The 16381-nt window shown below is 38.2% G+C and overlaps 1 protein-coding gene across 1 annotated transcript in view; it reads left to right on the top strand.

Moving 5' to 3' along the window:
* The window catches only part of LOC143023161 (vesicle transport protein SEC20-like), a 30930-nt gene that overhangs the window by 6009 nt on the left and 8540 nt on the right, over positions 1 to 16381 (top strand). The window lies entirely within an intron of this gene.

Raw genomic sequence — 16381 nt, 5'->3', positions numbered from 1 at the left:
AAAAGTTGTAGGGAGTTAAAAGACAAAAGAGACAAAGCTTGGACCAGATGGAAAAAAGACAGAAGGCCTGAAAAATGGAAAATATATACTTGTTATAGAAATGAATATGTACAAACGTGCAGAGAGGAAAAGAGAAAATATGAAAAAGATGTCATAGAAAAGTGTAAAGATCAACCAAAACTATTTTACAGATTTGTAAACAACAAACTGAAAAACAAACAAGACTTGGAGAAATTAAGACAAGGAGGAGTTGAATACACAGAGGTAAATTGAAATGGCGGAAATTATGAACAAACATTTTAAATCAGTGTTTACAAGGGAGAACATACAACCTGAAGAGATCGAATGGAAAGAGAAAGTCCCTCACATGAAAGAAATAGAAGTAACAAAGAATGAAATATTGAAACACTTGAGTAATCTTGATGTCAGAAAATCGCATGGACCAGATGAAATAGCAAACTGGATACTGAAAGAATGCAGGAATGAACTGGCAGACAAAATACATAGCATAATAAACAGTTCCTTGAAAGAAGGAAAAGTTCCAGATGATTGGAAAAAAGCAAATATAGTACCTATATATAAAGGGGGAAATAAAGAAGACCCTACCAACTATAGACCAGTCTCTCTAACAAGTACAATAGCAAAAATTTGTGAAAGAATTGTCAAAAGTAGATGGGTAAAATATTTAGAAAAAAAAACGTGCTAAATCCAAGGCAATTTGGATTCAGACAAGGACGATCATGCGTCACCAATTTAATATGTTTCTATTCAAGGCTAATAGATATAATACAAGAAAGAGATGGATGGGCTGATTGTGCATTTCTAGACCTAAAAAAAGCTTTTGACAAAGTACCACATAAGAAGTTGCTTAAGAAATTAGAAACTGAAGGAGGAATACAGGGCAAACTGCTTAAATGGATGGAAGACTTTTTGCAAGAAAGAAAAATGAGAGTAGTGATAAGAGACAAACATTCAAAATGGGATGAAGTAATAAGCGGTGTTCCGCAAGGAACAGTTCTGGCCCCAATAATGTTTGCTATATATATTAATGATATGGATGAAGGAATTGAAAGCTATATGAGCTTCTTTGCAGATGATGCAAAACTACTGAAAAAAGTGAACACGGAAGAAGATTGTGAATCACTACAGAGTGATCTAAATAAAGTACAGGAATGGAGTAGGAAGTGGGAGATGGAGTTCAATACAAAAAAGTGTAGTATAATGGAATTTGGAAAAAGCAAAAACAATAACAGGATCATATAAATTGGGAGAAGAAGGAATAAAAAAAGTAGAAAATGAGAAGTACCTGGGAGTCATTGTTATGAATAATATGTCACCTGAGAAACATATAAATAAGATTTTTGGAGAAACTTATAATTTAATAAGAACAATCAAAGTTGCATTTACATACCTGAATGAAGAAATGGTGAAGAAAATTCTAATCACCCTGATAAGACCAAGATTGGAATATGCAGCAACGATATGGTCACCAAGTACAAAAAAATGTACAAAAAAACTTGAAAGAATACAAAGAGCAATTACAAAATTGGCACCAACACTCAAAACTATCATATGAAGAGAGACTAGCAAAACTTGATCTACAGACACTAGAGCAAAGAAGAGAGAGAGGAGATTTGATAGCTATTTACAGAATCATGAAAGGCATAGAAATTACTGATAGAGAGAAAATCTGATAAAATGGGATGATAGAAATACAAGAGGACACGGAAAGAAAATAAAAAAAGACAGCTATAGAAGAGATGTGAAAAAGAACAGCTTTCCTCACAGAGTAATAGACAGTTGGAACAAGTTAGATGAGAAAGTGGTGTGTGCAAAAACAATACATGAATTTAAAAATAGTTTAGATAAAATGAGATATGAAGACGGGACACCACGAGCATAGCTCCCCTTCCCATAAAATACAACTAGGTAAATACACACACTTTTGTCGGATTCACAGCGTGGATTGGAACTCTGGAAAAAAAAATGCATTATTTGTGGATCTCAACTACCAGGAAGTACCTTTATTGTATTTGTAGGGAAGGGGGAATCTTGTGGTGTAGTAAAAAGGTAATGAAAGGGGAGAAGGGGAGGGATTACTAAGGGAAATGGAAGAAAATGAGGAGGGAGACGAACGGGCTCCCCTTGACAGCAGAAAAAATGTAAACAAAAGATCAGCTGACGACACTGGGGAAATCGAAAATATCAGTAAAAGCATTAAGATTAGAAATATAGATAAGAGCAGCACAATGGAAGGTGAAGAAAATAATTTCCAGGGATTTAATGAGGGGGGGGGGAGGATACCAACCTCCCCCGATTGGCAAGACTAGAAGAAAAACTTGAACAAATGACCGAACATTGGGAGAAGAGGTTCGGTAACGTAGCAAAGATTGCGCAAAGAGTTGAAAAACTGGAAGAACTTGAGGTGAACAAAAACTTAACTAAAGAAATAGAAGATTTAAAAAGGCAGTTAAAAGAAGTAAAAGAGGAGAATGAGGAATTAAAGAGGAATAATAAAGACAATAAAGAGGCCATAGCAAAGGAAGCACAGGGTTGGAAAAAGATCCAAGAAAACAGTAGAGTTGCATTTACTGACATAATTAAACAGCAAATGAAAGAACAAACTGAAGACTCAGTTATTAAAGTGATGAGACAGAAGGAGAATATAGTAAGGGACTTAGCAGATAAAAAGAAATGTATAATTATATTAGGAATGGAAGAGAAATATAACCTAAATAGAACCACAAGAATGAATGAGGAAAAAAAAAAGTAAGCAGTTTACTAGAATTAGTTCAGGAAGATGAACCTGAAATCATGAAACAAATTGAAGAGATGGATAGACTTGAGAAGTGTAGTACAGATAAGTCCAGACCAATTAAGATTAAATTTAGGTCACAAATGAAGGCAGAGCATATCTTAGCAAAAACAGGGAAACTAGCAACAAGTGAACAATAAAAAAAGGTATGGATAAAAAGAGAAATGAATAAAGAGGAAAGAGAGGAAAAAAAGAAAAGACATGAAACTAAGGAAAAAACGAGAACAGAACACAGTCAGAAAAAGAGAAATTCTATTGGAAAGTAGAGAATATGAAAATAAGGAAATACGACATATTAGAGAAAAACAAAAGGGAAACAAGAGAATACAATGGAAGTGACAGAAAACTAAAAGTGTCTTACACAAATATAAATGATTTAATAACAGGACTGAATGAACTGAATGATTATCTGAAAGAAAAAGAACCGGACATAATGGGAATTGTAGAAACAAAATTAAAAGGTCCACTACCACCCAACAGTGTAGGACATGATGCATATAATTATTGGATTAGAAACAGAGAGACAAAACAAGGGGGTGGAGTTATGTTCCTGACTAAGAAGGATATAAACGTGAGGTGTGTCACATATGGAAAGAATACAGTAGAGATGATTATGATCGAAGTGGAAGACAGAGATAAGAAGAGCAGAAAGTTCGTGATAAATTATGTGCCTCCAAAAACAGCCTCGTGGGAAGAGAGTGAACATAAAAGTATGTTAGAGGACACAAAGATAACATTAACCACTTCAATACGGGACTTAAATCTCGCGGGCAGCAGCCAATGCCAGCCGTACGACGTAACGAAATAATATTCGCATCATAAAATATAGTCGCCGCTTATATCGATCGTTCTCTCTTTCACCCGCGAATTTTGAAAACCACAGAGAATGGGATTAAGGGCGCATTTGGGAGAATGTAAAAACACAGGGGCGACTACAATAAATATAATCAAGACGCCGATATGGCAGCGTCGCGAATCCACTTGCTCCTCATGACGCCTACGTGTGCGGCACCGTATGGAAGGGGTTAAATAAGATAATGGAAGATGGAGGAAGAATAGTTATGATGGGCGGCTTTAATTGCAAAAAAGTATGCTGGGAAGAGATGACAGTAAAGGGTGGAGACGGCTTAGGGGGGAAATGTTCTACTCGAGATGATTATTGACCATACAATGACACAGTGGATACAGGAGAACACTAGGTATAGAAATGAAGAACCATCGAGACTAGACCTAATAATCACATCTGAACCTAGAATAGTGGAAAATATTGAATATAAAACACCAATAAGTAAAAGTGACCACATATTGATTGAACTGGAACTAAATGAGGAAAAATACATGAAAAGAAATAAACAATATAGAAAAGGAAGAATGATGTATGAAAAAACAAACTTTTATAAAATAAGAGAATTCTTTCAAAAAGAAAACTGGGAAGAAATATACAAAGAAGAAACAACAGTGGAAGAGAAATGGAATATTTTGACAAAGGTTTACAAAAAAGGAATGGAAAAGTATGTCCCAAGACAAAAACAAGAAAGGGAATATACAAAGTGCTGGTACAGCAAAAGTTGTAGAGAGTTAAAAGACAAAAGAGATAAAGCTTGGACCAAATGGAGGAAAGACAAATGCCTGAAAAATGGAAAATATATACTTGTTATAGAAATGAATATGTACAAATGTGCAGAGAGGAAAAGAGAAAATATGAAAAAGATGTCATAGAAAAATGTAAAGATCAACCAAAATTATTTTACAGATTTGTAAACAACAAACTGAAAAACAAACAAGATTTGGAGAAATTAAGACAAGAAGGAGTTGAATACACAGAGGAAATAGAAATGGCGGAAATTATGAACAAGCATTTTAAATCAGTGTTTACAAGGGAGAACATACAACCTGAAGAGATCAAATGGAAAGAGAAAGTCCCCCCTATGAAAGAAATAGAAGTAACAAAGAATGAAATAATGAAACACTTGAGTAATCTTGATGTCAGAAAATCGCATGGACCAGATGAAATAGCAAACTGGATTTTGAAAGAATGCAGGAATGAACTGGCAGACAAAATACATAGCATAATAAACAGTTCCTTGAAAGAAGGAAAAGTTCCAAAAGATTGGAAAAAAGCAAATATAGTACCTATATATAAAGGGGGAAATAAAGAAGACCCTACCAACTATAGACCAGTCTCTCTAACAAGTACAATAGCAAAAATTTGTGAAAGAATTGTCAAAAGTAGATGGGTAAAATATTTAGAAAAAAAAACGTGCTAAATCCAAGGCAATTTGGATTCAGACAAGGACGATCATGCGTCACCAATTTAATATGTTTCTATTCAAGGCTAATAGATATAATACAAGAAAGAGATGGATGGGCTGATTGTGCATTTCTAGACCTAAAAAAAGCTTTTGACAAAGTACCACATAAGAAGTTGCTTAAGAAATTAACTGAAGGAGGAATACAGGGCAAACTGCTTAAATGGATGGAAGACTTTTTGCAAGAAAGAAAAATGAGAGTAGTGATAAGAGACAAACACTCAAATTGAGATGAAGTAATAAGTGGTGTTCCACAAGGAACAGTTCTGGCCCCAATAATGTTTGCTATATATATTAATGATATGGATGAAGAAATTGAAAGTTATATGAGCTTCTTTGCAGATGATGCAAAACTATTAAAAAAAGTGAAAAAGGAAGAAGATTGTGAATCACTACAGAGTGATCTAAATAAAGTCTGGGAATGGAGTAAGAAGTGGGAGATGGAGTTCAATACTAAAAGGTGTAGTATAATGGAATTTGGAAAAAGCAAAAACAGAGTAACAGGATCATATAAATTGGGAGAAAAAAGTAAAAAAAAAAGTAGAAAATGAGAAGGACCTGGGAGTCATTGTTATGAATAATATGTCACCTGAGAAACAAATAAATAAGATTTTTGGTGAAACTTATAATTTAATAAGAACAATCAAAGTTGCATTTACATACCTGGAGGAAGAAATGGTGAAGAAAATACTAATCACTCTGATAAGACCAAGATTGGAATATGCAGCAACGATGTGGTCACCAAGTACAAAAAAATGTATAAAAAAACTTGAGAGAATACAAAGAGCAATTACAAAATTTGCACCAACACTCTCAAAACTATCTTATGAAGAGAGACTAGCAAAACTTGATCTACAGACACTAGAGCAAAGAAGAGAGAGAGGAGATATGATAGCTATTTACAGAATCATGAAAGGCATAGAAATTATTGATAAAGAGAATCTGATAAAATGGGATGATAGAAATACAAGAGGACACGGAAAGAAAATCAAGAAAGACAGCTATCGAAGAGATCTGAAAAAGAACAGCTTTCCTCACAGAGTAATAGACAGTTGGAACAAGTTATATGAGAAAGTAGTGTGTGCAAAAACAATACATGAATTTAAAAATAGTTTAGATGAAATGAGATATGAAGATGGGACACCACGAGCATAGCTCCCCCTTCCCGTAAAATACAACTAGGTAAGTACATACACACACACACACACAAAACTGTTGCAGTTCATTTAAATGCGTTAGTTCATCCACCACCATTTATTTTCATGCTAATATACATAATCATTCACTTTTTGTTATGTTTTTTCTAAGTATTTCAAAATATTCAACATTTCACGCATCGGTGTTCCCCACATGTTGGCGGTCGATGTTTCCCTGCGCCCTTTTTTTTCACAATGCCATGGCAGCCACTTTGAAAGGACGCACTTTATTTCACTCGATAACATGTCAATATGGCTAGATATTGTAATAAAACTTAACTCAAAATAATCATGCCATATTCACCAATGTGAGACACTATATGAGAGCCATGAAAAATAACAACAGATATCCGAAAAATCAATTTTCTTGCCTGGTAAACACAGACGTCGTGATAGTGGAAACCTGGTGCTCATGTGGTGTTCACTGAGGATGGGTGCTATGTTGGTGGTGAGTGGCGGCACACAATTTGAAATAGTTATCCTACTAGAGCATTTGGTCAGTGTTCCCCCTTGGTCGGTATTCCCCCTCCTCACCTTATTTAAATACAGTATATTGTTAGCATTTGTCACTCGTGCAGAGTGTATTTTACTTTATTTGTGTTAGAGAAGCATATTCTTCCTGTTGTTTATTTAGAATTAAGACTTGTGTTATCTTGTTAGTCACTGCCAGTTTGATCTAATTATTTTAAAGAGCGGTAAATTTTTACTTTCCACTTGCAAAGCAAACAAGATCACCAGAGGCATTTTCAGTTTGTAGTAATAGATGGTAGTGTTGCTGGTGCTGATGATCATAGTCAGCATTACTCACCGGTAGTACCACCCTAATTTTATTCTATTAAGTATACACATATGTATATAAAGCAAAACCATAGGAGAAATTATAAAAAAAAATGACAGTAAGGTCTTTCATACATTACATTTTGTTATAAGTTCTATGGTTTTGTTGAATAAATACCTAATGGTGAAGTGAGGTTTCTGCATATATGTATATACAGTATATATATATATATATATATATATATATATATATATATATATATATATATATATATATATTTTAAGGTAGGTAGCAGATCTTCCTTGATATATATAGAATTAAATTTGACCGCTGCTTGTGCAAGAAAAAGCTTCTTGTTAAAGGATTCAACCTTTCTAATAGTGCTTCTTTGTTCTTCATTAAGTCGGAATAAAAGATTGCCAAAGTTCATATTGTATATTATACGACGTTTTGCCCTTCATAGAGCATTTTCAAGTACAGACGCTCCTCTACTTACGTTAATTCGTTTTACGTTTTTTCGATTTTACGTTTGAACTGACTGTAAAAAAAAATGTAAAAAAAAAATTTTGAGTGAATTTTTTAGTTTAGCGCGCTCTCCGTAGTTCAAACGATACCTACGCATAATGCTGCGTCCATTGTTTACATGGCACAAATGACAGACTGAACGTGCCTTGCCTCCTCCTCCTCCTCCTCCCCTCCTCCTCCACCATCTCAATTTATGTTACTTGAATTTAATTTATTTGAAATTAATGTTATTATTTTACAATGTTATGTGTATAATTAATGATTTAGGGGTGTTTTATAAGATACGGTAATAGAATTTACGGATGTATAGTACAGTGACAACTTACGTTCGGCCGTTCGGAACGTAACTAAAACGTAAGTTGAGGAGCGTCTGTACATCTAAAAAGAAAAGCGTCATACGTTCATATGTGAACAGGGCATTCATGCACTGCTCCACATGGCCTCTTTTACACCAAGAGCTTCAACGCTTGCAGCAAGTCCTTGTTAACAATGGATTCCCCAATAAGGACGTACAAGAAGTCATCCAACGAAAAATGGAGAACTACCTAAAGCATGACACCATCCCTCCCGAGAAATGCCCCTCAATTATTCGCAATTACAGATCTTTCATGAGTATGGCTTACCAAACGGACAAAAGAATCCTCAGGGAAATTGTTGAACGCGGTGTACAACCATCCGACCCTGGAGAAAAGCTGGAGCTTCGGGTTTATTATAAGAATTTTATAACGTCAAACCTCATCCTGCGAAATAACCCGACCTGTAACCTCAACCCACTACGGAGAAGTAATGTCATCTATGAGTTCATCTGCCCGCACGAAGACTGTAAGCTTTGTCCTGTGTCTTACATAGGAATGACGACGACCTCTCTCTCCAGAAGATTAACGTGCCATCTACAAGCTGGTGCACCCAAAGTAACATTTTTCGGAAAAACACAACTCCTCCCTGACTAGAAAGATCCTGGTGGAAAATACAAAGATCATTGACTCCGCACACAACTTTTATCGTCTGGAGATCCTGGAGGCCATCCATATTCGAGAGAAGGCTCCATCCATAAATGTACAGGGAGGTACGACCTCCGTGGCTCTAGCTTCACTGGGTGGACAACTGGCCCTCCCAGCACCCCACTGAGCGCCACAAACATAATTCCCACATAAAATCTTTGATCTTTCTTCACTATTTTGTATAAGCTTTCCCAGTTCACCTGTTGTTATATAAATGGTTTCTATTACCTTTTAGATGTACTTGAAAATGCTCTAAGAAGGGCGAAACGTTGTATGATATACAATATGAACTTCGGCAATCTTTTATTCCGACTTAATGAAGAACAAAGAAGCACTATTAGAAAGGTTGAATCCTTTAACAAGAAGCTTATTCTTGCACAAGCAGCGGTCAAATTTAATTCTATATGTATATGCAGATGCTCCTCAACTTACGTTTTAGTTACGTTCCGAACGGCCGAACGTAAGTTGAAAATAAACGTAAGTTGTTACTGTATACATCCGTAAATTCTATTACCGTATCTTATAAAACACCTCTAAATCATTAATTATACACATAACATTGTAAAATAATAACTTTAATTTCAAATGAATTAAAATGGTGGGGGAGGAGGATGATGAGGCAAGGCACTTTCAGTCTGTCGTTTGTGCAATGTAAACAATGGACGCAGCGTCATGCGTAAGTATCGTTTGAACTACGGAGAGCGCGCTAAACTAAAAAATTCACTCAATTTTTTTTTTTTTACAATTTTTTTTTACAGTCAGTTCAAACGTAAAATCGAAAAAACGTAAAACGAATGAACGTAAGTAGAGGAGCATCTGTATACATATATATGTATATATACATATATACATATGTATATATACATATTCATATATACATATATACACATATACATTCATATACCAAAGGCTTTTTCCCCCTACTGGGGCGGTAGTCCAAAAAGAAAAAGGCATAGAAACCACTTCCACCCATTACATTTGCTATATATTCCACTCCCCTCCACCCTCCCACTTATCTTGGCACCTCCTGGATGATGGGTCATCCTTGCATCCTGTTCACTGCCCTGGGTCAGAAGCAGTGTTGCAAGACAATGCACATCCACAGAAAGGCTGCTTCATAAATTCGGTGACCCCCTCCCCCCTCTCCGTTCTCCCATGCAGAAAAGGAGAAGACGGGGAGAAATCCCTTCGGGCTGCGTCAAATTTTTCTCATACTTCCTCACCCCCCATCATGCATCACAGCATCATCTATACACAACCCTTTTCAATTCACCCCTATCTTCTGTCCTCTCCCATCCTTCCTTCACAGACATTCCTCTCTTTTGTAATGCCCCTTTCACCCCATCCATCCATCTCATCCTAGGATGCCCCCTCATATTCACTCCTTCCACCTCTGCCTTCCACACTTCTTTTACTAATCTTTCTTCACTCATTCTTTCCATGTGTCCAAACCATCCCAATACTCTTTCATCAACCCTATCTCCCAGCTCCCTTTCCACCCCTGTTCTCCTCCTCACCTCCTCATTTCTCACTCTAGCCTAGTAACCTCTATCATACTTCTCAGACATTTCATCTCAAACAAACTCAAACTCCTTCTCTCTTCCTCTCTTATGTTCCATGTTTCTGCCCCGTACAGTGCTGTTGGCACAATCACTCCTTCATATAACCTCCTCTTAGCATCCATTCCCAGATGTCTATTTCTCATTACACTTTTTAATCCACCAAGGCATTACTTGCTTCTCTCAATCTACATTCTACCTCCACCCCCACTCCTCCCTTTCCTGCCACATTCGCGTCCAAATATCTAAAACTATCCACTTCCTCCAGTTTTTCACCCTTAATGCTCACTTCCAGCCTGCTGTCACTCTCTCCCCTTGTACATCTCATGACCTTACTTTTGCCCACATTTATCCTCAGTTTCCTTCTTTCACACACCTTCTCAAACTCTGTCACTAACTTCCTCAATCCCTCCTCTGATCCTGCTACAAGCGGAGTGTCATCCGCAAACAACAACTGGCTCACCTCCCACTTTTCTCCATTTTCTGTAATCATCTCCAACCCCTGACCCACTACCCTTGCATTTACCTCTTGCACTACCCCATCCATGTAAAGATTAAACAGCCAGGGCGATATAACACATCCCTGATGAAGTCCCACCTTTGCCTCAAACCATTCATTCTCTCCATTTCTAATCCTAACACAAGCTCTACTACTCTTGTAAAAACTCTTGACTGCTCCTAACAGCTTTCCTCCTATCCCCTTATATCTGCAAGACCTTCCACAGTGCCTTCCTGTCTACCCTGTCATAAGCCTTTTCCAGATCCATAAAAGCCCTAAAAACATCCTTACCCTCTCCTATAGCTTTCTCACATATGTCTTACCACAAAAATCTGATCTATGCAGCCTCTACCTGTCCTAAATCCACATTGCTCCTTGCCAATCACTCTCTCTGTTCCTCTCCCAATCCTCTCAATCAAGACCCTCCCATAAGCCTTCCCAACTACACTTAACAAGCTAATCCCTCTGAAACTACTACACTCACACTTGTCCCCCTTTCCCTTGTAAAACGGAATGTTACTGGCACTCCTCCAGTCCTCCGGCACTCTACCCTCTCTTAAACAAACATTAAGTAACCTCACCAGCTAGTTCACCATAACTGTACCTCCTTTCTTCAGACATTCTGCATGGCATCCATCCAACCCAGGTGCCTTACCTGCTCTCATCATCTTAACAGCTGCTTTCACTTCATCTTTCCCTATTTTTCCTCCATTTTCCTCACTCATCACTGTCATTTTCCTAGCACTTCCCACTGCAAATACTTTTCCCTCCCTATCCTCCTTCACATTTAGGAACTCCCTAAAACACTCTGCCCACCTTCCTCTCACTGCCTTCTCTTCCATTATTATCTATCCATCTGCACCTTTTACCTTTTCTTCTCTACTTGATTCACCTCCTCTTTCTATTTTAATTTCCTTTCAAAACATCTTTTTATTACTTTCAAAATTTTCAGTCATACTTTTACCCCATTTCACATCTGCTCTCCTCTTTGCTTCCTTTATCTTATGCTTAACTTCCCTTCTCTTTACTTTGTACCTCTCATACGATTCCCTTGTCCTAATTTGTAGCCAATCTATGAATGCCTGCTTCTTCTCTTCTACACCTTTCTTTGCTTCCTCATCCCACCACTCACTACCCTTCCTTCTATTTCCTCCTGCCCTCCATGTTCCACACACCATCTTTGCACACCTTATGGCTCCCTCCTTGAACCATCCCCATTCCTCTTCCACTCCTAGTTCTACTCTATCCTTCACTTCCTCCCACTCCTCTTTCAGCTTCTTATACTCATTCTCCGTTTTTTCTCATTTACGCAGTTCACTCTAAGTACCTCGCTACCTTCTGCCCTTTTCCTGTTTCTCCATCTATTCTCCACTCTCAACTTACCTTCCACCAGAAAATGATCTGATATTCCCCCACTCTCTCCCCTTAGAACATGTACATCCTTAACTCTTCGTACCATACTCCTGGTCACCACTGTATAGTCCATTAATGCTCTATCTGCCACCCTTCCATCCACCACCCTCTTGCATGTGTACTTATGCTTGACTTTCTTCCTAAACACTGTATTTGCTATCATCAACTCTCAAGACACATCTCCACCATCAATTCTCCACTATGATTTTTACCTGGAACTCCATACTTCCCAACCACTCCATCTATTGGTTCATTTCCTACCCTAGCATTAAGGTCTTCCAATACAACTACATTGACATTTCTCCCTAATCCCTCTATGCACTCATTTATATCTACCCAAAAAGCCTCCCTTTCCTCTACGCTCTTCTCACTACCAGGCCTATACGCACTTACAAAAACCCACATATCCTTTCCCAGCTTCACCTTCATCCACATCAACCTTGATGACACCTCCTTCCACTCCACTACCCGCTTACTTATCTCTTCACTTCAGAGAAATGGTACTGGACTGAAACAAGGGGGGGGGGAACAGCATAATGGAGGGACAGCCACAATATAATAATAATTTCTCTATAAACAGAGATTTCATCTATCACATACAAAATGAAGTGTGGCTCTGGTCTGTAGGGGTGCCCCATATAGACCTTAAAGTATCAGCTGCATGCTACTTAGGCACAATAACATGCAGCCAATACTCCAGATGGTATGTGTTTGTTAATATATATATATATATATATATATATTCATATAATATATATATACATACATATACATATATATATATATATTATATATATACATGCACCAAGGGATTTTTCCACCTTATAAGGGGGGTAGCCAAGTCAAAAGTAAGTACCCACTCTCACCCATTTCATTCCTATCCATTCCACTCCCATCCACCTCCCTTTCCTCCCTCTCATCTTAGCTTAGCTCCACATGGATGATATGTCATCCCTGTATCCAGCCCACTCTCCTGGGTTAGGAGCAATGCAGCAAGACATAGCACATAAACAGGAAGGCCACTTCACCTAATCAGCAACACCCCACTCTCAGTCACCTCATGTCAAAAGAGAGAGAGAGAGAGAGAGAGAGAGAGAGAGAGAGAGAAGATTGGGAGAACTCTCTTTGGGCTGCATCAAAATATCATTCACGTATAACCACTCTCTAACCCCCCGACCTGCACCCTTCCATGCATCACAGTGTCACCTATACATAGCCATTCTCCACTCACTTTTATCTCCTGCCTTCTCCCTTTTTTGTTCCACAGACTTTCCCCTCTTGCTCAACACCCCTTTCCTCCCATTCATCCATCTCCTCCTTGGTTGTCCCCTCAAGTTCACTCCCTCTACCTCTGCCTTCCACATCTTTTACTAATCATTTCTCACTCATTCTTTCCATATGTCCAAACCATCCCAATAGTCTTTCATCAACCCTATCTGCCCTCTTCTTTTACACCCTAGCTCTCCTCCTCACCTTGCTTCTCACTCTATCCAACCTTGTAAACCTTACCTTACTTCTGAGACATATCATCTCAAACATGTTTAAACTTTTCCTCTCTGCCTTTCTTAAATTCCATGTCTCTGCCCCATACAGTGATGTTGGCACAATTACCCCTTCATGTAGTTTCCTCTTTGCATCCATTCCTAAATGCCTGTTTTTCATAATTTTTTAATCCCTCAAGGCATTTACTTGCTTCTCTCAGCCTGCAATGTACTTCCACCTTCACTCCTCCCTTTCCTGCAACTTGTGACGACAAATATCTAAAGCTATCCACTTCCTCTAGCCTCTTTCCTTTAAGACTTATTCCAACTCGCTGCCATCCTCTTCCTTAATCTCATCACCTTACTTTTACCCACATTTATCTTCACCTTTCTCCCATCGCATACCCTCCCAAACTTCCCTTATTCCCCCTCTGACCCTGTGACAAGCACAGTGTCATCAGCAAACAACAACTGGCTCACCTCCCACTTTTCTCCATTTTCTTTTACTATTTCCAGTCTCCTGCCTATTACCCTCTCATTTACCTCCCACACATTGAACAGCCATGGTTACAGGACACATCCTTGATGCAACCCCACCCTCAAACCACTCACTCTTTCCCTTTCCAATTCTAACACAGGCTCTACTATTTTTGTAAAAATTCTTCACTGCCCTTAACATTTTCCCTCAAATCCCATATATCTGGAAAACTTCCCACGCTACCTCTCTATCTACCCTGTCATAAACCTTTTCCAAATCCTTAAAAGCTCAAGAAACATCCTTACCTTTTGCTAAAACTTTTTCACATATGGGGCATTCTCTGTAAAATCAACAAGTGCCATCTCTCCAATTTTGCTGAAATTTGGTTTATTTATGAAATTTTAAGGTCAATCTGAACAACCGTTCAGGAGATATGACTTCAGATATTTTAAGGTCATATGAAAGGTCACTAACATTTGGTGACCAATAACTAGGATAATAAAAGTCATAGTTATATAAATTTATATATATTTAGAATCAGAAAAAGACAAGGAATCCAAATATCAGAGTTTTAGAACTCTAGGTTGAAAAAAAAAAAATCCACTTAAGCAAAATTTTGAGGTTAAGATTTGACCCCTGGGGTACGGTATAGAAAAGAGAGAGAGAGAGAGAAATGAAGGCATAGTCTTTGGCTATTAGAATCAGTAAAAAATAAGTTTGTTTTTGGTAGTATTTTTCATATAATTAACACATAAGCTAGCACCATATTTATACATTGTCCGTCAACTGTACACTTTTTTCACACTTAAGCTCCTAATCTAATTAATTACCTTTATTGTAATAAAAAATAAAAGCACATCTCTAGGCTATTATAAACAGCCTTATAATGGTTGCTTATTTTCGTAATTTTCATGTAATTAAGTTATAAGTGAACACCATGTATTTACAAATTGTCAATTCATTAATGTTTGTTGATGTTTCTCAGATTGTGTTTCAGATTTTGAAGTTTTGCTTTCCACCTCACTGTTAATAGGAACACCTAGGTTCAACTTCAAGCGTTTTTTGGCATCTGTGTCGCAAGACACAGTACATCCACAGCACGGCCGCGTCATCCACTCAGCGACCCCCCTTCTACCCCCCCTCAAGCAGAAAAGGAGAAGACGGGGAGAAATCCCTTTGGGCTGTCAATTTATTTCTCATACATACTTCAAAACCCCCACCCCCACCCACTCCCCCTCATGCATCACAGCATCATCCATACACAATCCTTCTCCCTTCACCCCTATCTTCTGTCCTCTTCTGTCCTTCCTCAACAGACATTCCCCTCTTTCCTAATGCTCCTTTTACCCCATCCATCCACCTCATCCTAGGATGCCCCCTCATGTTCACTCCTTCCACCTCTGCCTTCCACACCTCTTTTACTAATCTTTCCTCAATCGTTATTTCCATGTGTCCAAACCATCCTAATATTCTTTTATCAATCCTATCTCTCAACTCCCTTTCCACCCCCGCTCTCATCCTCACCTCCTCGTTTCTCACTTCATCCAGCCTAGTAACCCCTATCATACTTCTCAGGCATTTCATCTCAAACACATTCAAACTCCTCTCTTCCTCTCTTATGTTCCATGTTTCTGCCCCATACAGTGCTGTCGGCACAATCACTCCTTCATATAATCTCCTCTTAGCACCCATTCCCAAATGTCTATTTCTCATTACACTTTTTAATCCCCCAAGGCATTTACTTGCTCAACCTACATTCTACCTCCACCTCTACTCCTCCCTTTTCTGCCACATTTGCACCCAAGTATCTAAACCTATCCACTTCCTCCAGTCTCTCTCCCTTAATACTCACTTACAGCCAGCTGCCACTTTCTCCCCTTGTACATCTCATCACCTTACTTTTACCCACATTTATCTTCAACTTCCATCTTTCACACACCTTCCCAAACTCTGTCACTAACTTCCTCAATCCCTCCTCTGATCCTGCTACAAGTGCAGTGTCATCAGTAAACAACAACTGGCTTATCTCCCACTTTTCACCATTTTACTTAATCATCTCCAATCCCAACCCACCACCCTTGCATTTGCCTCTCACACCACCCCTTCCATGTATAAATGGAACAGCCAGAGCAACACAACATATCCATGAGAAAGTCCCACCTTTACCTTAAACCACTAACTCTCTCCATTTCTAATTCTAACACAAGCTCTACTACTCTCGTAAAAACTCTTGACTGCTCTTAAAAGCTTTCTTAGTATCCCATATATTTGCAAAACCTCCCACAGTGCCTTCCTGTTTACCCTGTCGTAAGCCTTTTCCAGATCCA

The sequence above is a fragment of the Oratosquilla oratoria genome, unplaced genomic scaffold (assembly GCF_046742065.1).
Source record: "Oratosquilla oratoria isolate Oo_2021 unplaced genomic scaffold, ASM4674206v1 SCAFFOLD45, whole genome shotgun sequence".
NCBI lineage: Eukaryota > Metazoa > Arthropoda > Malacostraca > Stomatopoda > Squillidae > Oratosquilla > Oratosquilla oratoria.
This window is presented reverse-complemented; position numbering and strand designations above follow the sequence as displayed.